We start from the raw sequence: 20,863 nt of genomic DNA, 5'->3' as shown, positions 1-20,863 counted from the left end.
CTGCTGTATCTGAATCATGAAAGTTTAATTTTGACTAGAGTATCCCTTTAAGTATTGACAATTTCAGTATAGGTGAGTTACACCAGGCAGAAGCAGCTATTTCAAATGACAAAATCAAGGTAAATGAGCTATTTACAAACAATTGTATACACTCCAGCAGAATGGATAATTGGTGGGAACACATAATGGGTAGGGAAACATACATCACACTGTCCCTTTAAGAAATAATATAATAAAGCCCAAACAGATTTGTGAACCATTATATATATATATATATATATATATATATATATATATATATATATATATAAGTCACTTCAGTCTGTTACCAGAACACGACAATCTTTATCACAATAGATATCAATAATGTTTCCATCAATCCACACCATTACACAGTTCTCTGATTTACAGTGGAAAAAGTTAATTACCCAGGGTTCCATCCGATCTTCTTATAAAGATCAGGTGAAAGATAATGGTTCACTCTTAAAGGGACAGTCTACTCCAGAATTGTTGTTGTTTAAAAACAACAGTTTTGCATAACAAACACTGTTATATAAATACACTTTTTACCTCTGTGATTACCTTGTATCTAAGCCTCTGCAGACTGCCCCTTATTTCAGTTCTTTTGACAGACTTGCATTTTTAGCCAATCAGTGCCATCTCACTTGTGAATAAACGGGCGTGGTCACAATGTTATCTGTATGTCACACATGAACTTACGCCCTCTAGCTGTGAAAAACTACCAAATGCATTGAAATAAGAGGCGGCCTTCAAGGTTTTAGAAATTAGCATATGAGCCTACCTAGGTTTAGCTTTCAACAAAGAATACCAAGAGAACAAAGCAAATTTGATGATAAAAGTAAATTGAAAAGTTGTTTAAAATTACATACCCTATCGGAATCATGAAAGTTTAATTTTGACTAGACTGTCCCTTTAACAAAATCCTTGTCAGTCTTTGCAGCAGATCTGGCAGTATGTGACACATCCAGGGTGATTTGGGAGAGTGTGTGTGGTGTGTGTGGTATGAGTGTGTATGTTCTATGAGAATGTGTGTGTGTGTTTATGTTCTATGAGAATGTGTGTGTGTGTTTATGTTCTATGAGAATGTGTGTGTGTGTTTATGTTCTATGAGAATGTGTGTGTGTGTGTTGAATGAGTGTTTATGTTCTATGAGTATGTGTTTGTGTTGAATGAGTGTGTATGTTCTATTAGAGTGTGTGTGTGTTGTATGAGTGTGTGTGTTTGTGTTGTATGAGTGTGTATGTTCTATTAGAGTGTGTGTGTGTTGTATGAGTGTGTATGTCCTATGAGAATTTGTGTGTGTGTGTGTGTTGTATGAGTGTGTGTGTTCTATGAGAATGTGTGTGTGTTGTATGAGTGTGTATGTTCTATGAGAATGTATGTGTTTGTGTTGTATGAGTGTGTATGTTCTATAAGAATGTGTGTGTGTGTTTGTGTTGTATGAGTGTGTGTGTTCTATGAGAATGTTTGTGTGTTGTATGAGTGTGTCTGTTCTATGAGAATGTGTGTTTGTGTTGTATGAGTGTGTGTGTTCTATGAGAATGTGTGTGTGTGTGTTGTATGAGTGTGTATGTTCTATAAGAATGTGTTTGTGTTGTATGAGTGTGTATGTTCTATGATAATGTGTGTTTGTGTTGTATGAGTGTGTATGTCCTATGAGAATGTATGTGTGTTTGTGTTGTATGTGTGCGTGTTGTATGACTGTGTATGTTCTATGAGAATGTGTGTGTGTGTGTTGTATGAGAATGTTTGTGTTGTATGAGTGTGTATGTTCTATGAAAATGTGTGTGTTCTATGAGAATGTGTGTATGTTGTATGAGAATGTGTGTTTGTGTTGTACGAGTGTGTGTGTTTATGTTGTATAAGTGTGTATGTTCTATAAGAATGTGTTTGTGTTTTATGAGTGTGTATGTTCTTTGAGAATGTGTGTATGTTCTATGAGAATGTGTGTTTGTGTTGTATGAGTGTGTGTGTTGTATGAGAATGTGTGTGTATGTTCTATAAGAATGTGTTTGTGTTGTATGAGTGTGTGTGTTGTATGAGAATGTGTGTTTGTGTTGTATGAGTGTGTGTGTTGTATTAGAATGTGTGTGTTTGTTGTTTGAGTGTGTATGTTCTATGAGAATGTGTGTGTGTATGTGTTGTATGAGTGTGTATGTTCTATGAGAATGTGTGTGTGTTTGTGTTGTATGAGTGTGTATGTTCTATGATAATGTGTGTTTCTGTTGTATGAGTGTGTATGTCCTATGAGAATGTATGTGTGTTTGTGTTGTATGAGTGTGTGTGTTCTATGAGAATGTGTGTGTTTGTTCTATGAGAATGTGTGTGTGTGTTTTATGAGTGTGTTTGTTCTATGAGAATGTGTGTGTTCTATGAGAATGTGTTTGTGTTGTATGAGTGTGTCTGTTCTATGAGAATGTGTGTGTGTGTGTGTGTGTGTGTGTGTTTTAAGAGTGTGTTTGTTCTATGAGAATGTGTGTATGTTCTATGAGAATGTATTTGTGTTGTATGAATATGTGTGTTCTATGAGAATGTGTGTGTGTGTGTGTGTTGTATGAGTGTGTATGTTCTATAAGAATGTGTGTGTGTTTGTGATGTATGAGTGTGTATGTTCTATGAGAATGTGTGTTTGTCCTATGAGAATGTGTGTGTGTTTGTGTTGTATGAGTATGTGTGTTTGTTCTATGAGAATGTGTGTTTGTCCTATGAGAATGTGTGTGTGTTTGTCTTGTATGAGTGTGTATGTTCTATGAGAATGTGTGTTTGTCCTATGAGAATGTGTGTGTGTTTGTGCTGTATGAGTGTGTGTGTTCTATGAGAATGTGTGTTTGTTTTGTATGAGTGTGTATGTTCTATGAGAATGTGTTTGTGTTGTAAGAGTCTCTGTGTGTGTGTGTTGTATGAGTGTGTGTGTTCTTTGAGAATGTGTGTGTGATTGTGTTGTATGAGTGTGTATGTTCTATGATAATGGGTGTGTGTTTATGTTGTATGAGTGTATGTTCTATGAGAATGTGTGTTTGTGTTGTATGAATGTGTATGTTCTAAGAGAATGGGTGTGTGTTTATGTTGTATGAGTGTGTATGTTCTATAAGAATGTGTTTGTGTTCTATGAGTGTGTATGTTCTATGAGAATGTGTGTGTGTGTGTGTGTGTGTGTGTGTGTTCTATAAGAATGTGTTTGTGTTGTATGAGTGTGTATGTTCTATGATAATGTGTGTTTGTGTTGTATGAGTGTGTATGTTCTATGATAATGTGTGTTTGTGTTGTATGAGTGTGTATGTCCTATGAGAATGTATGTGTGTTTGTGTTGTATATGTGCGTGTTGTATGACTGTGTATGTTCTATGAGAATGTGTGTGTGTGTTGTATGAGAATGTTTGTGTTGTATGAGTGTGTGTGTTCTATGAGAATGTGTGTATGTTGTATGAGAATGTGTGTGTGTTTATGTTGTATGAGTGTGTATGTTCTTTGAGAATGTGTTTGTGTTGTATGAGTGTGTATGTTCTTTGAGAATGTGTGTATGTTCTATGAGAATGTGTGTTTGTGTTGTATGAGTGTGTGTGTTGTATGAGAATGTGTGTGTATGTTCTATAAGAACGTGTTTGTGTTCTATGAGTGTATGTTCTATGAGAATGTGTTTGTGTTGTATGAATGTGTATGTTCTATGAGAATGTGTATGTATGAGTGTGTATGTTGTATGAGAATGTGTGTTTGTTGTATGAGTGTGTATGTTCTATGAGAATGTGTGTGTGTGTTTGTGTTGTATGAGTGTGTATGTTCTATGAGAATGTGTGTGTGTTTGTGTTGTATGAGTGTGTATGTTCTATGATAATGTGTGTTTCTGTTGTATGAGTGTGTATGTCCTATGAGAATGTATGTGTGTTTGTGTTGTATGAGTGTGTGTGTTGTGTGTGTTTGTTCTATGAGAATGTGTGTGTGTGTGTGTTGTATGAGTGTGTATGTTCTATAAGAATGTGTTTGTGTTGTATGAGTGTGTCTGTTCTATGAGAATGTGTGTGTGTTGTATGAGTGTGTCTGTTCTATGAGAATGTTTGTGTGTTGTATGAGTGTGTATGTTCTATGAGAATGTGTTTGTGTTGTATGAGTGTGTCTGTTCTATGAGAATGTGTTTGTGTTGTATGAGTGTGTCTGTTCTATGAGAATGTGTGTGTGTGTGTGTTTTATGAGTGTGTTTGTTCTATGAGAATGTGTGTGTTGTATGAGTGTGTCTGTTCTATAAGAATGTGTGTATGTTCTATGAGAATGTATTTGTGTTGTATGAGTGTGTGTGTTCTATGAGAATGTGTGTGTTGTATGAGTGTGTATGTTCTATAAGAATGTGTGTGTTTGTGTTGTATGAGTGTGCATGTTCTATGGGAATGTGTGTTTGTGTTGTATGAGTGTGTATGTCCTATGAGAATGTGTGTGTGTTTGTGTTGTATGAGTGTGTATGTTCTATGAGAATGTGTGTGTGTTTGTGTTGTATGAGTGTGTATGTTCTATGGAAATGTGTGTATGTTATATGAGAATGTGTGTGTTTGTGTTGTATGAGTGTGTATGTTCTATGAGAATGTGTGTTTGTGTTGTATGAGTGTGTGTGTTGTACGAGAATGTGTGTGTTTATGTTGTATGAGTGTGTATGTTCTATAAGAATGTGTTTGTGTTGTATGAGTGTGTCTGTTCTATGAGAATGTTTGTGTGTTGTATGAGTGTGTCTGTTCTATGAGAATGTGTGTGTGTTGTATGAGTGTGTCTGTTCTATGAGAATGTTTGTGTGTTGTATGAGTGTGTATGTTCTATGAGAATGTTTGTGTGTTGTATGAGTGTGTATGTTCTATGAGAATGTTTGTGTGTTGTATGAGTGTGTATGTTCTATGAGAATGTTTGTGTGTTGAATGAGTGTGTCCTATGAGAATGTGTGTGTGTTGTATGAGTGTGTCTGTTCTATGAGAATGTGTGTGTGTTGTATGAGTGTGTCTGTTCTATGAGAATGTATGTGTGTTGTATGAGTGTATGTTCTATGAGAATGTTTGTGTGTTGTATGAGTGTGTATGTTCTATGAGAATGTTTGTGTGTTGTATGAGTGTGTCTGTTCTATGAGAATTTGTTTGTGTTGTATGAGTGTGTCTGTTCTATGAGAATGTGTGTGTGTGTGTGTTTGTGTTGTATGAGTGTGTATGTTCTATGGAAATGTGTGTATGTTATATGAGAATGTGTGTGTGTGTGTTTGTGTTGTATGAGTGTGTATGTTCTATGAGAATGTGTGTTTGTGTTGTATGAGTGTGTATGTTCTATGGAAATGTGTGTATGTTATATGAGAATGTGTGTGTTTGTGTTGTATGAGTGTGTTGAGTGTGTATGTTCTATGAGAATGTGTGTTTGTGTTGTATGAGTGTGTATGTTCTATGAGAATGTGTGTTTGTCTTGTATGAGTGTGTGTGTTGTACGAGAATGTGTGTGTTTATGTTGTATGAGTGTGTATATTCTATATGAATGTGTTTGTGTTGTATGAGTGTGTATGTTCTATAAGAATGTGTGTGTTTATGTTGTATGAGTGTGTATGTTCTATAAGAATGTGTGTGTTTATGTTGTATGAGTGTGTATATTCTATATGAATGTGTTTGTGTTGTATGAGTGTGTATGTTCTATAAGAATGTGTGTGTTTATGTTGTATGAGTGTGTATATTCTATATGAATGTGTGTTTGTGTTGTATGAGTGTGTATGTTCTATGAGAGTGTGTGTGTTTGTGTTGTATGAGTGTGTCTGTTCTATGAGAATGTGTGTGTGTTTGTGTTGTATGAGTGTGTATGTTCTATGAGAATTTGTTTGTGTTGTATGAGTGTGTATGTTCTATGAGAATGTTTGTGTGTTGTATGAGTGTGTCCTATGAGAATGTGTGTGTGTTGTATGAGTGTGTCCTATGAGAATGTGTTTGTGTTGTATGAGTGTGTATGTTCTATGAGAATGTATGTGTGTTGTATGAGTGTGTCTGTTCTATGAGAATGTTTGTGTGTTGTATGAGTGTCTGTTCTATGAGAATGTTTTTGTGTTGTATGAGTGTGTCTGTTCTATGAGAATGTGTGCGTGTGTGTTGTATGAGTGTGTATGTTCTATGAGAATGTGTTTGTGTTGTATGAGTGTGTCTGTTCTATGAGAATGTTTGTGTGTTGTATTAGTGTGTCTGTTCTATGAGAATGTTTGTGTGTTGTATGAGTGTGTATGTTCTATGAGAATGTGTTTGTGTTGTATTAGTGTGTCTGTTCTATGAGAATGTTTGTGTGTTGTATGAGTGTGTCTGTTCTATGAGAATGTTTGTGTGTTGTATTAGTGTGTCTGTTCTATGAGAATGTTTGTGTGTTGTATGAGTGTGTATGTTCTATGAGAATGTGTTTGTGTTGTATTAGTGTGTCTGTTCTATGAGAATGTTTGTGTGTTGTATTAGTGTGTCTGTTCTATGAGAATGTTTGTGTGTTGTATGAGTGTGTATGTTCTATGAGAATGTGTTTGTGTTGTATTAGTGTGTCTGTTCTATGAGAATGTTTGTGTGTTGTATTAGTGTGTCTGTTCTATGAGAATGTTTGTGTGTTGTATTAGTGTGTCTGTTCTATGAGAATGTTTGTGTGTTGTATGAGTGTGTCTGTTCTATGAGAATGTTTGTGTGTTGTATGAGTGTGTCTGTTCTATGAGAATGTTTGTGTGTTGTATGAGTGTGTCTGTTCTATGAGAATTTGTTTGTGTTGTATGAGTGTGTCTGTTCTATGAGAATGTTTGTGTGTTGTATGAGTGTGTCTGTTCTATGAGAATGTTTGTGTGTTGTATGAGTGTGTCTGTTCTATGAGAATTTGTTTGTGTTGTATGAGTGTGTCTGTTCTATGAGAATGTATGTGTGTTGTATGAGTGTGTCTGTTCTATGAGAATGTTTGTGTGTTGTATGAGTGTGTCTGTTCTATGAGAATGTTTGTGTGTTGTATGAGTGTGTCTGTTCTATGAGAATGTTTGTGTGTTGTATGAGTGTGTATGTTCTATGAGAATGTTTGTGTGTTGTATGAGTGTGTCTGTTCTATGAGAATTTGTTTGTGTTGTATGAGTGTGTCTGTTCTATGAGAATGTGTTTGTGTTGTATGAGTGTGTCTGTTCTATGAGAATGTTTGTGTGTTGTATGAGTGTGTATGTTCTATGAGAATGTTTGTGTGTTGTATGAGTGTGTCTGTTCTATGAGAATGTTTGTGTGTTGTATGAGTGTGTCTGTTCTATGAGAATGTTTGTGTGTTGTATTAGTGTGTATGTTCTATGAGAATGTGTTTGTGTTGTATGAGTGTGTATGTTCTATGAGAATGTGTTTGTGTTGTATGAGTGTGTATGTTCTATGAGAATTTTGTGTGTTGTATGAGTGTGTCTGTTCTATGAGAATGTTTGTGTGTTGTATGAGTGTGTCTGTTCTATGAGAATGTTTGTGTGTTGTATGAGTGTGTCTGTTCTATGAGAATGTTTGTGTGTTGTATGAGTGTGTCTGTTCTATGAGAATGTTTGTGTGTTGTATGAGTGTGTCTGTTCTATGAGAATGTTTGTGTGTTGTATGAGTGTGTCTGTTCTATGAGAATGTTTGTGTGTTGTATGAGTGTGTCTGTTCTATGAGAATGTTTGTGTTGTATGAGTGTGTCTGTTCTATGAGAATGTTTGTGTGTTGTATTAGTGTGTATGTTCTATTAGAATGTTTGTGTGTTGTATTAGTGTGTATGTTCTATGAGAATGTTTGTGTGTTGTATGAGTGTGTCTGTTCTATGAGAATTTGTTTGTGTTGTATGAGTGTTCTACTTGCAGGCGACTAAGGATTTTCACCAGTCTTCTTCCTTGTTTGTTTGTTTTTCTGGGAAACGTAAAGGTCAGAAAGCTATTGCTTAATGAACTTCTGGAAGCAGCCTCCTGAGAGAATCACAGCTCATTCCACTAGGGCTGTCTCTTCTACTTGGGCTTTCAAAAATGAAGCTTCTGTGGAACAGATTTGCAAGGCTGCAACTTGGCCCTCTTTGCATACTTTTTCAAAATTGTATAAATTTGATACTTTTGCCTCGGCTGAGGCTTCTTTTGGGAGAAAGGTCCTTCAAGCAGTGGTGCCTTCTGTTTAGGTTCCCTGTCTTGTCCCTCCCTAGTCCTCCGTGTCCTTTAGCTTGGGTATTGGTTCCCAACAGTAATTGAGGACGCCGTTAAGTTTACCTGATACATTTCCAGATTTGGTGAGGCCACAGCCCGCCCTTTTGTTTAAGACAGTTTTTTTTACTAAACCTCAGACACCTCTACACCTTGTGTTACTCTTCTTCTCCATTTTCCTTTGGTCGAATAACTGGGGTTTGTGGGGAGGGGAGTGACACTTAACAGCTTTGCCTCCTCCTGCTGGCCAGGAGTTATATATTCCCAACAGTAATTGAGGACGCCGTGGACTCGCCATATCCGGAAAGAAAGAAATTTATCAGGTAAGCATACATTTTGTTTTTTTACACAATCTTTGTGCACGTGGCTACGTTTTATACTCCGTATACCTGCACCATTTCACCATGGTACAATTTACCTGCAATGTTTTGATTAAAAATTTTATCTGGTGTGCAAGAAATGCTCGAACACCATTTTAGCAAGCTGGAAGGTATCACTATGTTCCACAAACATTGCAGCACAGTATTAATAAAAAAACAAAATAAAACATTCAATTAATGTAACAGAATGTTAGCCCTTAACCCCTTAACGACATGCGTCGTACAGGGTACGTCGCACACAACCTGGTCTTTAAAGACCAGCGACGTACCCTGTACGACGTTGGGGTTGAAAGCGGCTGGAAGCGATCCTGATCGCTTCCAGCCGCTTTCCGGTTATTGCGGTGATGCCTCGATATCGAGGCATCACTGCAATAACATTTTACCCCATCCGATGCAGAGAGAGCCACTCTGTGGCCCTCTCTGCACCGGACATCGATGGCCCGCAATCGTTGGTGGGTGGGAGCCGACGTGGGAGGCGGGTGGGCGGCCATCGGTGCATTAAGTAATGCAGCGGTGGGCGGGATCGTGGGCGGGCTCGCTGGGGGCGCGCACGGACGCGCACGGGGGAGGCGGGTGGGCGCGTGCACGGGGAGGGAGCGGGTGGGAACCATTACACTATGGAACAAATTTGGTTATACATATATAGGGAGAGAGGGGGGTATATAAAAGTATAAAATTTAATATATATAATCTAAGTGATCTGGGAGGGGGTGGGGGTTTAGTCTTGGGGGGGGGAAGCTACACTACAGAAAAGTGGGGGGAAAAAATAAAAAATATATTTTTTTTATAAACTGGGTACTGGCAGACAGCTGCCAGTACCCAAGATGGCTCCCAAAAATTTAGAGGGGGAGGGTTAGAGAGCTGTTTGGGGGGGATCAGGGAGGTTTGGGGCTAAGGGGGATCCTACACAGCAGCATATGTAAATATGCTTTTAAAAAAAGAATACAAAAAAAAAGATACCTTTTTATTTTAGTACTGGCAGACTTTCTGCCAGTACTTAAGATGGCGGGGACAATTGTGGGGTGGGGGAGGGAAGAGAGCTGTTTGGGAGGGATCAGGGGGTCTGATGTGTTAGGTGGGAGGCTGATTTCTACACTAAAGCTAACATTAACCCTGCAAGATCCCTAATTCACCCCTTCACTGCTGGGCATAAAACACGTGTGGTGCGCAGCAGCATTTAGCAGCCTTCTAATTACCAAAAAGCAACACCAAAGCCATATATGTCTGCTATTTCTGAACAAAGGAGATCCCAGAGAAGCATTTACAACCATTTATGCCTTAATTGCACAAGTTGTTTGTAAATAATTTCTCTGAGAAACCTAAAGTTTGCGAAACAATTTTTTTATTTGATTGCATTTGGCGGTGAAATGGTGGCATGAAATATACCAAAATGTACCTAGATCAATACTTTGGGATGTCTTCTAAAACAAAATATATACATGTTAAGGGATATTCAGGTATTCCTGAAAGATATCAGGGTTCTAATGTAACTAGCGCTCATTTTGAAAAAAAGTGGTTTTGAAATAGCAAAGTGCTACTTGTATTTATGGCCCTATAACTTGCAAAAAAAGCAAAGAACATGTAAACATTGGGTATTTCTAAACTCAGGACAAAATATAGAAACTATTTAGCATGGGTGTTTTTTGGTGATTGTAGATGTGTAACAGATTTTGGGGGTCAAAGTTAGAAAAAGTATGTTTTTTTTCCATTTTTTCCTCATATTTAATATTTTTTTTAATAATAAATTATAAGATATGATGAAAATAATGGTATCTTTAGAAAGTCCATTTAGTGGCGAGAAAAACGTTATATAATATGTGTGGGTACAGTAAATGAATAAGAGGAAAATTACAGCTAAACACAAACACCGCAGAAATGTAAAAATAGCCCTGGTCTTTAACCCTTTCGTGACAGGGTTAAAGTGCCTACATCGGAACAACTGTTCCGATGTAGACAAATTGAAACTACGCGATCGTGCATACGATCGCGAGATTTCAATTATTGGATCGCATCTGGGGGGCGTCCCTACAATCCTAGGAACGCCCTCCAGACCGCGATTAAATCCCTGAAGCACAGAAGGCTTCAGGACAGCCGTTAGTTATGACGTTCCATTCCGTCATAACGGCTTTAAAGCCCAGTCTAATTATGACGGAATGGAACGGCATAACGGCTTTAAAAGGTTAAGGGAAAGAAATTGAAAAATGGCCTTGGTCCTTAAGGGGTTAAAGGGACATGAAACCCAAATTGTTTTCTTTTGTGATTTAGACAGATTATACAATTTTAAACAATTTTCCAATTTACTTCTATTATCTAATTTGCTTAATTCTCTTGGTATCCTTTGTTGAAGAAGCAGCAATCCACAACTGGGAACTAGCTGAATACTTCATGGAGCTAATAACATAAGGCATATATGTGCAACCACCAATCAGCAGCTCCTAAACGTACCAAGATATTCTTTTAAACAAAGAATACCAAGAAAACAAATCAAATAATAGAAATAAATTAGAAAGTTGTTTGTACTGTTGCTTGCATATAACTATGTGTCTAACCCCTGTAAAGTAAGCAATGCATTACTGGGAGCTAGCTGAACACAGGTGAGACAAGAACAAGTGGCATATATGTCAAAAACAGTATATAGTAAAATTATAACAATGTATATAATCAAGCAGTAAAAGTGAAAAAAGGAAGAAAATTATACCATACAACACCATGCACTATAAGTTTATGGGATAATATTCAAAAGGTGATCTTGCTCGTACCTTAAAGAAAATGGAGAGACACTTTTGTAGTGTTAAACCATATGAGAATATCCCTTTAAAGGGACAGTCTAGTCCAAAATAAACTTTCATGATTCAGATAGGGCATTTAATTGTAAACAACTTTCCAAGTTACTTTTATAATCTATTTTGCTTTGTTCTCTTGCGGTATTCTTAGTTATAAGCTAAAACTAGGTAGGCTCATATGTTAATTTCTTAGACCTTAAAGGCCGCCTCTTATCTGAATTCATTTTGAGAATTTTTCACAACTCGTGGGCGTAAGTTCATGTGTGCTATATAGATAACATTGTGCTCACACACGTGGCGTTACCCAGGAATCAGCAATGATTGGCTAAAATGCAAGTCTGTGAAAAGCACTGAGATAAGGGGGCAGTCTGCAGAGACTTAGATACAAGGTAATCACAGAGGTACAAAGTGTATTAATATTACTGAGATAAGGAGTAGTCTGCAGAGGCTTAGATACAAGGTAATCACAGAGGTACAAAGTGTATTAATATTACTGAGATAAGGAGCAGTCTGCAAAGGCTTAGATACAAGGTAATCACAGAGGTAAAAAGTGTATTAATATAACTGAGATAAGGGGCAGTCTGCAGAGGCTTAGATACAAGGTAATCACACAGGTAAAAAGTGTATTAATATAACTGAGATAAGGGGACAGTCTGCAGAGGCTTAGATACAAGGTAATCACAGAGGTAAAAAGTATATTAATATAACTGAGATAAGGGGCAGTCTGCAGAGGCTTAGATACAAGGTAATCACAGAGGTACAAAGTGTATTAATATTACTGAGATAAGGAGTAGTCTGCAGAGGCTTAGATACAAGGTAATCACAGAGGTACAAAGTGTATTAATATTACTGAGATAAGGAGCAGTCTGCAAAGGCTTAGATACAAGGTAATCACAGAGGTAAAAAGTGTATTAATATAACTGAGATAAGGGGCAGTCTGCAGAGGCTTAGATACAAGGTAATCACAGAGGTACAAAGTGTATTAATATTACTGAGATAAGGAGCAGTCTGCAAAGGCTTAGATACAAGGTAATCACAGAGGTAAAAAGTATATTAATATAATTGAGATAAGGAGCAGTCTGCAGAGGGTTAGATACAAGGTAATCACTGAGGTAAAAAGTATATTAATATAACTGAGATAAGGAGCAGTCTGCAGAGGCTTAGATACAAGGTAAACACAGAGGTAAAAAGTATATTAAAATAACTGAGATAAGGGGCAGTCTGCAGAGGCTTAGATACAAGGTAATCGCAGAGATAAAAAGTATATTAATATAACTGAGATAAGGAGCAGTCTGCAGAGGGTTAGATACAAGGTAATCACAGAGGTAAAAAGTATATTAATATAACTGAGATAAGGAGCAGTCTGCAGAGGCTTAGATACAAGGTAATCACAGAGGTAAAATGTGTATTAATATAACTGAGATAAGGAGCAGTCTGCAGAGGCTTAGATACAAGGTAATCACAGAGGTAAAAAGTATATTAATATAACTGAGATAAGGGGCAGTCTGCAGAGGCTTAGATACAAGGTAATCACAGAGGTTAAAAGTGTATTATTATAACTGTGTTGGTTATGCAAAACTAGGGATTGGGTAATAAAGGGATTATTTATCTTTTAAAACAATAAGAATTCTGGTGTAGACTGTCCCTTTAAGCACAATAGGAAAACTACTTGCATGATTTTGAGCTACTATAGCTCTGATGCGCTCAGTACAAATGGATCCAAGACTGTATTTGTTGTAGGGGGTTCCAATATTTAATAACAAAAATAGAAATGTATTAAAGTAAAAAGGTAATAAATGTCCGTCACTCTGGGGTCCCCGTGGGTATCAAAAGGCGACACTTTCAGACCTCCTTTTTAGATATCAGAAGGGTCCGGTGCGACTTGTTTTCTGCCTGCTGACACATATGTGCAGACACCAATCAGCAGCTAGCTCACAGTATTGCATTTCTGCTTCTGAACCTACCAGCTATGCTTTTAAACTGCGCTACTAATAGAATGAAGAAGAACTACATTAAAGGGACACTTTCATTTTCACGAGTAGGATAGAGCAGGTAGTTTTAAGAGGCTTTCCAGTGTACTTCTATTATTTAATTGCACAGTATTTTTACATACACACTTTCAGTAGTGTATTTGTATGAGTCTGTGATTGGCTGATGGCTGTCACATGATACAGCTATATGCACACTTTCTGGGACACTAGGTCCTACTGAGCATGTGCAAGACATCAGTGTATACGTAAATGACAATGCAAGAAGCAGCATGCACTTGCCCGAGAAAAAATGTATTATCCAAAATCACAAATGAGCAGCAAATATGTCAATGTGAAACGCTGGCATGTTTCCTATTGGTGCTTCCTTGACGTAGACTAATCCTTTCTTGCCTCCAAATACCATAATTAATTTAACCCCTTAAACACCAAGTGCATGTCCCTTATTGGATTGTAAAGTGGGAAGTAGGATAGCTGTCTGCCATTCAGCTGTGCACGTTTTCAAGCTGTCTTATTTTTGCTGCAACTTTCTCACGTTACGAAATATAAATATAATAATGGTATATTGTCAATCTGCTGGGTCTGCTGAACCCCCGCCCCCCCCCCATATATAATATGTGTGAGCCACTCACTGAAATTTGACTTACTATAGTGTTTAAAGGGACAGTAAAGTCAAAATTGATTGACAGAATATGCAATTGTAAACAACTTTACAGTTTACTTCAAAATGATCAAATTTATCAAAGTTATCAAATTTGATTTGCTCTCTTGGTAGCTTTTATTGAAGAGTAAACCTCAGTAGGCTCAGAAGTGCTCAGGAGTGTGCACATGTCTTTAGTACTCTATATCAGCAGTGTTTTGCAACATTATTTGTAACTGCTTTATAAAATGTTGCAAAACACTGCTGCCATAGAATAATAGACACGTGCACACTCCTGAGCCTATTTCGTTTTACTCTTCAATAAAAAATATCAAGAAAACAAAGCAAATTTTAGTGTAAACATTTTCTGCAGGTCACTTTGAAATTAAATTTTACATTAGGCTAATTACACTAAGGTACCAGCTTAATTGCTCTGTGATGATTATTTGGGGAATAAAGCTATTTTTAACGTTTTTTTAATATATTGCAGCAAATGAAAACTGCATTGCAAATTAGATGCAGAAAAAAACCTTGAATAAATTTGTTTCCTTTGCTCTTGGTCTAACATCACATAATTATAAGGTAAAAATGTAGTAATTAAAAAGGTGCATTGCTCATAAGAATGTCTCACAGCTTTGCAGACTAGAAAAGGCTAGGGGCGGGGTTAAAAAATCCCTGAGAGCCAATAAACAATCAATGCGCTGCCACTTTGCAGCGATGCTCCATATTTGACTGTACTATTCAAACTGCTCTGGCTGCACTGTGTTAAGGAAGACTTACACAATGCAGCAGAGCACAGCGCTGTTTGAAGAGAAAAGCCTGATGTGGCACAACACTGCAAATTAATTCCCATGAAGGTTTATGCCTGTGTCCTGTTCTTTCTGCAGACCTGCTGCATTTTATGCGTTCTCTTTATCTCAGATCACAGCAGGTTCTGCCTTGGGGATTATATCTAGCATTTATTTAGCGCTTAATGCCTCTTTACTGGCTATCCTAGAAGACAATGAAAATATATATTTTTATTGTAGTTATAATTAGAGAAAAATGATTTATGAAACTATAGAGGTAGCTTATTATATACAACAGCTTCTTATGCTGACTTTGAAAGCAGGATTAAAACATATTAGTGGTTAACAGATAAAAATGAGAATACTTAACTCTCTTTTCTTATATTTGGCTCCATATACTCGAGAGAAAAAAAATACAAAACAAAGCATTTCTCAAATAACAAAGGGAACAAGCAAATGTGCTGTAGAGTTTCAGGTTCACAAACTTTCATAAGTGTAATTACACATAGGTGAACGATATATTGATGATATTTTTATTAACCAAGCGTATTCAAAGTGAGTGTAAGATTTTGAAATTGCTTGACATTGTATCACCATGATCACCAAACATTTGAATCCTGCATCCTAGGTAGCTCAGCAAAAATAGCTCTAAGCAGATCTCAAATTCTCTTGCAGAAATACTAAGATGGTCTATTGATTGAATCTGTTATGGGGAGGGGGTAGATGATAGTTTAAATGGACTGTAAAGTCAAACTTAAATGTTTGTGATTCAGACAGAGAATGCAGTTTGAAAACAACTTTCTTATTTACTTATATCATCTAATTTGCTTTGTTCTTTGGTATCCTTTTTTGAAGAGTAATCCTAGGCTCGTAGGAGCTCAGGAGCGTGCACGTCTCTTTAGTATTCTGCCATGTTTAAAATCTATATAAAACTTTGATATAAATACTGCTGCCATAGCATGCTTAAGACACGGGCACGCTCCTGAGCTCCTATGAGCTTACCTGGTAAATTGGAAGATACTTATCATTACAAGCTCTTTCTAAATATTTTTTTTTAAAGAAAATGGGAGTCGACATTAAACTTTCATTATTCAGATAGAAGCAAATTTGAAAGATTTTTCTTTTTAAATTTTATATCTTCTAATATTAAATCTACCTTTTTGCTCTAGGTATCCTTTGTTTAAACTAGCTCTATTCCATAAGGGCATACTGAAGTAGGCCTAGGAGTGTGCACGTGTTTTCAGCAGTATATGGCAGCAGTCTTTATAACAAATACACATAGCGCTCAACACGTGCATGCTCCTGCTCTTGTGGAAAGTTTCGACAAAGGAGACCAGCAAAATTTAGCAACAGAAGTACATTTGAAAGTTTGATTCCCATTTTTTTTAAAGAAAGGTGAAAAATAGAAATGTGCATGTGTGCAAATTAATTTAAAATAGAATAATTTTTGCAATATATATCGATTAGCAAAAATGCTTCTAGTAAAAGTCATTACTATTTTTCAGCGGCATACGCACATATGCTGTGGAGGCCCGAGCAGTTGCATTCAAACCGCATGCCTGCGCAAAAAGCTGACGGTGGAATTTATTGCATCTGTGAAGAATTAATTTGTGTCATACAAGCCACCACTGACTCTCTGAGGTGAGTGTTAGAATGCCGGTAACCTTTATATCCCTTTAATTTTATACGCCATCTGAATCTTGGAAATGTAATTTGGACGTCCATACTCCCTTTATCTATGTAACCATGTAATGCCCTCAATAAGGCTATGTGACTGCTGTTGAAGGACCTATGTGTTACCAACTCTGCAAGCATAACAAGCCCTTTTTGTAATTCCAAGGAGGCGCTGAAAATAAATTATGACAAAAGTAAATTGTTCTCACCTGTTTAAATCCCGTAGAGATATATAACATTATAAATATTATAAAAACATACATTTCTTTAAAATGAAAAAATATATAACTCAACTTTTGTAAGTAAATTTTAATTGATACTCTGATTTTGTGGCAAACAGTTCAATTACTTTTTTGTTAAAGTCAGGAATTCCCTTTATCATTTCGCTTTCAACGGTCAACATTGTAAGAGTGCTTAGTGGTTCCTCTGCTCGTGTGTTTTTAAGGAAATTTTTAATTCTGTGCAGAGTAGATAATGATTTATCTAACTTTGAACCAATCATTGGAGAAGTAACAACTATCCGTAGCAACTTGACCGTTTCTGCAAAGATTTCCTGAAGATTCTTGTCCATAAGTGTAGGGAGTAACATTGAAGCATTTTTCACGGAAAATAATTCCCTTCTGTCATACAAAACAGAAAGCTCATTCCTAAGTTTATCCTTGTGCAACATGGGATATGCTTTCACGGCTTCTTCTAGTGTATCTTTAGGAAACATTGTACTGTATGTGGAAAACAAATCTCCCTGTAATAATGTTGCACTTACTATATGTCCAGTAAATGCAAATTGTTCTCTTATATGGAAAATTATAGTATCACAAACCTTTAATGCAGTTTCACCTAAGCTATTAAATGTTGTGTGTTCAGAGAGTCGAGGTTGTGCTTGTAGCTCACAATATATATCTTGCATTGAGTTTTTTACAACATTGATTGCCAAAATAAAGGCTGAAGTTAATCCCATAATTGTTTTGGACGTCCTGTTTGGTTTTTGAAGTTCACAGAAAAGAGTATCCACATGGGGCATTATTCTACTGAATAAAAACAAGAAAAAAAGAAACTCTACATCTTCTTCCAGCAGCTGAAGAAAGGTCCTTGCCTCACGTATAGCTACCGCATCAAAATTCCACAATCGTATGATTTTAAAACAGGCAATAAGAGCTGTTCGATATTCATAGATAGCATTGACTGTCCAGTTGTGGACGCCGATTTGTGTTGAAGCTGACATGGGCTGAGTTGTCTTCAAAGCAGATTCTAGAACCTCAACCCTCTTTGACCGTGAGAAGAAATCTGAAAATCTTGACAAATCAGAGAAGAACAACTTCACTTCATTTATGTGGGACAATAATTGTTGCATGACAATGGTTGGTTGATCGATAAAAACATGCGGTGTAATTGGCATTTCGATAGCTAGCCTTGGTTTTACTTTGGATTGCCCCGCTCATAATTCCAATACCATCATAACTTTGGGCAATAATTTTATCTTTGTTGAATGGAAAAATAGCATCTAGCTCGTTAAGCAAAACATCATTAAAAGATTTGGCAGAAGAGTCAGGAGATGTTGTAAATCCATAAAAACGTTCCACTGCTGAAGCATTGTCGTCGATATACCTGAAAATTATAACATTCTGGAACCGTGTGGACACATCTGTGATGTCACTAACCTGAACTGCAACAAATTCAGAGCTTTTTAATTGTTGCAAAATAAGATCCCTGGCAACCGTGAACATACAGTCAAGTAGTTCGTTCTTGATGGATTTCAAGTGGCACCTAAAGATTGCGTTCTCAAAAGCAATCTGCATATGTTTATCTAGCGTGGAGTCAATTGATGCCCTTAGATTGACCAGGCTTTGACACACCCCTACATTTTTAGATCCTTCGTCTTCATCAACGCCTTCAACCGCCAACTCAAACTCTCCACAAAATCGTATACAGTCAATTATTTTCCCGAGGATGTATCGATTGTGCTCAACCTCTTGGTTATGCTTTTTGATGTACAAAAAATGGTCTCTGCTTATTCGTTTAGTTAGGTCTGTGCATTCCATTAATGCTAACTTTAGGCAGTTCTCAATATGAAGTTTGCATTCTTCGTGTTTTTTGATAATGTAAACAAGATGCTTCATGTCTTTCACGCCAAAATGTGTCCACCTTTTATCACCTCCATAGAGCAAACAAGGAAAGCAGAATAACGCTTTTCTATCTGTACAGCCGCATAGCCAGCTCTTTTTTTCGTACCAGTCTTTGCTATATTTTCGTTTAATCTCTTTGCCTTTCTCAAGTGTAATCTGTTCAAGATTTAAATCAGGACGATGCGGTCCTAGCTCCCTAATACGACGTAATTCAGTCCAACTTAAGCTTGAGTATGGGGTCTTAATCAGTTGTTCTACGGTATTTGTTATCACACGGTTCTGTTTCATATTTCCTGGAAATCAGATCAGAATGTATAGAGGGATTAGGAATTATTATATAAAACACAACACTTTAAAAATCATCTTATTTATTATAACATGAATAGAATATTTAAAGTGAAAGTCATTCCTAGCGTTTGTGAAACGCTAGGATTAACCAATGGAACAAATAAATGGGACTTTCATTCATGAAGTTAAAGATACTTCGTGCAGAAAGCTCCTTTATTTGTTTCAAGCGTTCGCTGCACTCAGGCAACCCACGGCAGAACGCTGTTTTGCTAAGAGGTGACGTTTCCACCTATTAGCCAATAGCGTATGGGAAATCCGGCGCCACAAGGTGCCAAGCCGGATTTCCAGCACGGCTATTGGCTGCGAGGTGAAAGCGTCACCTCTCAAGCAAAATAGCGTTCTGCCGTGGACTACCTGAGCAGCTCAGTGCGGCGATCGCTTGAAAAAAACAAAGGAGCAGACAGAAAGTCCCCTTTATTTGTTCCAATGGTTAATCCGAGTGTTTCACAAACTCTAGGATTGACTTTCACTTTAACAGCAACGCCAGTTAACGCTGAGGAAAAACTTTTTTTCACGTCATCTGCAATGAGGATTCTTTTCTGCAGGTCATTTTGAAATCAAATTGAATTATAAATTAGGCATTTACACGAAAGCACCAGCTCAGTTGCTGATTAACTGGAGAATAAAGCAATTTTAAACGATTTCTAGCATATTGCAGCAGTTTAAAATTACATTGCAAATTTACTTCTATTATCAAATTTGCTTCATTCTCTTGATATCCTTTGCTGAAGGAGCAGCAATGAATTACTGGGAGCTAGATAAACACATCTTGTTAGCCAATCACAAGAGACAAATGTGTGCAAGCACCAATCACCAGCTAGCTCCCACTAGTGTAGGATATGTGCGTATTGTTTTTCAACAAATGATACCAAAAGAACAAAATACATTTGAAAACAGAAGTGAATTTTAAAATGACATGGTCTGTCTGAATCATACAAGTATCATTTTGACTTTCTTATCCCTTTAAGTTTTTAAAATGTCTCTTGAATAAATGTCTTTTCTTTGCTCTTGGTCTAACATCACATAATTATAATGTAAAAAAGTTGTAATAAAAGGTGCATTGCTCACAAGAGTGTCTTAAATTCAGGAGTTACAGTTGTAGGCTGGGAAAGGCTAGGGAGCAGGGTTGAAACTATTCTTGAGAGCCAGTGATCATTAAATGTGCTGCCGTTTTACAGAGCTGCTCCGTATTTGACTGTTCTCTTCCAACTGTGCTTTGCTTTGGCTACACTGTGTTAAAGGGATATAAACCCAAAAATTTGTCTTTCAAGATTCAGATAGCTAATACAATTTTCCAATTTACTTCTATATCAAATTTGCTTCACTGTCGTATTATTTTTTTGTTGAAGAGATATTTAGGTAGGTAGCGTACACATGTCTAGAGCACTACATTACAGGAAACAGTGCTGCTGTCTAGTGCTTTTGCTAATGTATAACATTGTTGCAAACTGCTGCCATATAGTGCTGTAGACACGTGCACACTTCTGAGCTTATGTCTCTGTTTTTATATAGAAGTACATTGAAAAGTTGTTTAAATTTGTATGTTCTATCCGAATAATGAAATAAAAGTTTTGAGTTTTATGTCCCTTTAAAGAAAACTTACACAATGCAGCCAAAGCACAGCACTGTTTAAAGAGAACAGCCTGATGTGGAGCAGCACTGCAAACCAAAAGCGTTTAAAACTTTACTCCATACGCAAGGTGAGTTCTTGTCATGTATATATGAGCCCTATTATACTTGCATTCATGTTCCCATTTTTTATGCTAATACCTTATTTGCATTAGGAGCCTGACATTGAAATTGTTGTCTTCAATTACTCCTAAATTCTTTTCCACCTCTGTTTTGCTAAGTCATGTCTCATGTAAGTAATATTTAATATGCTAGTTTTGCTTCCAGAATGAAAAAATCTTACAATTAATCAGTGTTTTGCCTCATGTGCCATTCACCAGCCCAGTTTTTTCCAGTTTTTG

The 20,863-nt window shown here is 36.8% G+C and overlaps 1 protein-coding gene across 1 annotated transcript in view; it reads right to left on the bottom strand.

Annotated features, from left to right (window-relative positions):
• Nucleotides 1–17,762: 17,762 nt before the first annotated feature.
• Nucleotides 17,763–20,863, bottom strand: part of LOC128667162 (zinc finger protein 615) — an 87,827-nt gene continuing 84,726 nt past the window's right edge. Inside the window, exon 12 of the mRNA XM_053722094.1 lies at nucleotides 17,763–18,838. The gene's annotated coding sequence lies outside the window, so the exon portion shown is untranslated. The remainder of the gene's footprint in view (nucleotides 18,839–20,863) is intronic.

This window comes from Bombina bombina, chromosome 7, assembly GCF_027579735.1.
Source record: "Bombina bombina isolate aBomBom1 chromosome 7, aBomBom1.pri, whole genome shotgun sequence".
In the NCBI taxonomy this organism is placed as follows: domain Eukaryota; kingdom Metazoa; phylum Chordata; class Amphibia; order Anura; family Bombinatoridae; genus Bombina; species Bombina bombina.
Note: the sequence above shows the minus strand (reverse complement) of the source record. Positions and strands in the feature narration are given on the sequence as shown.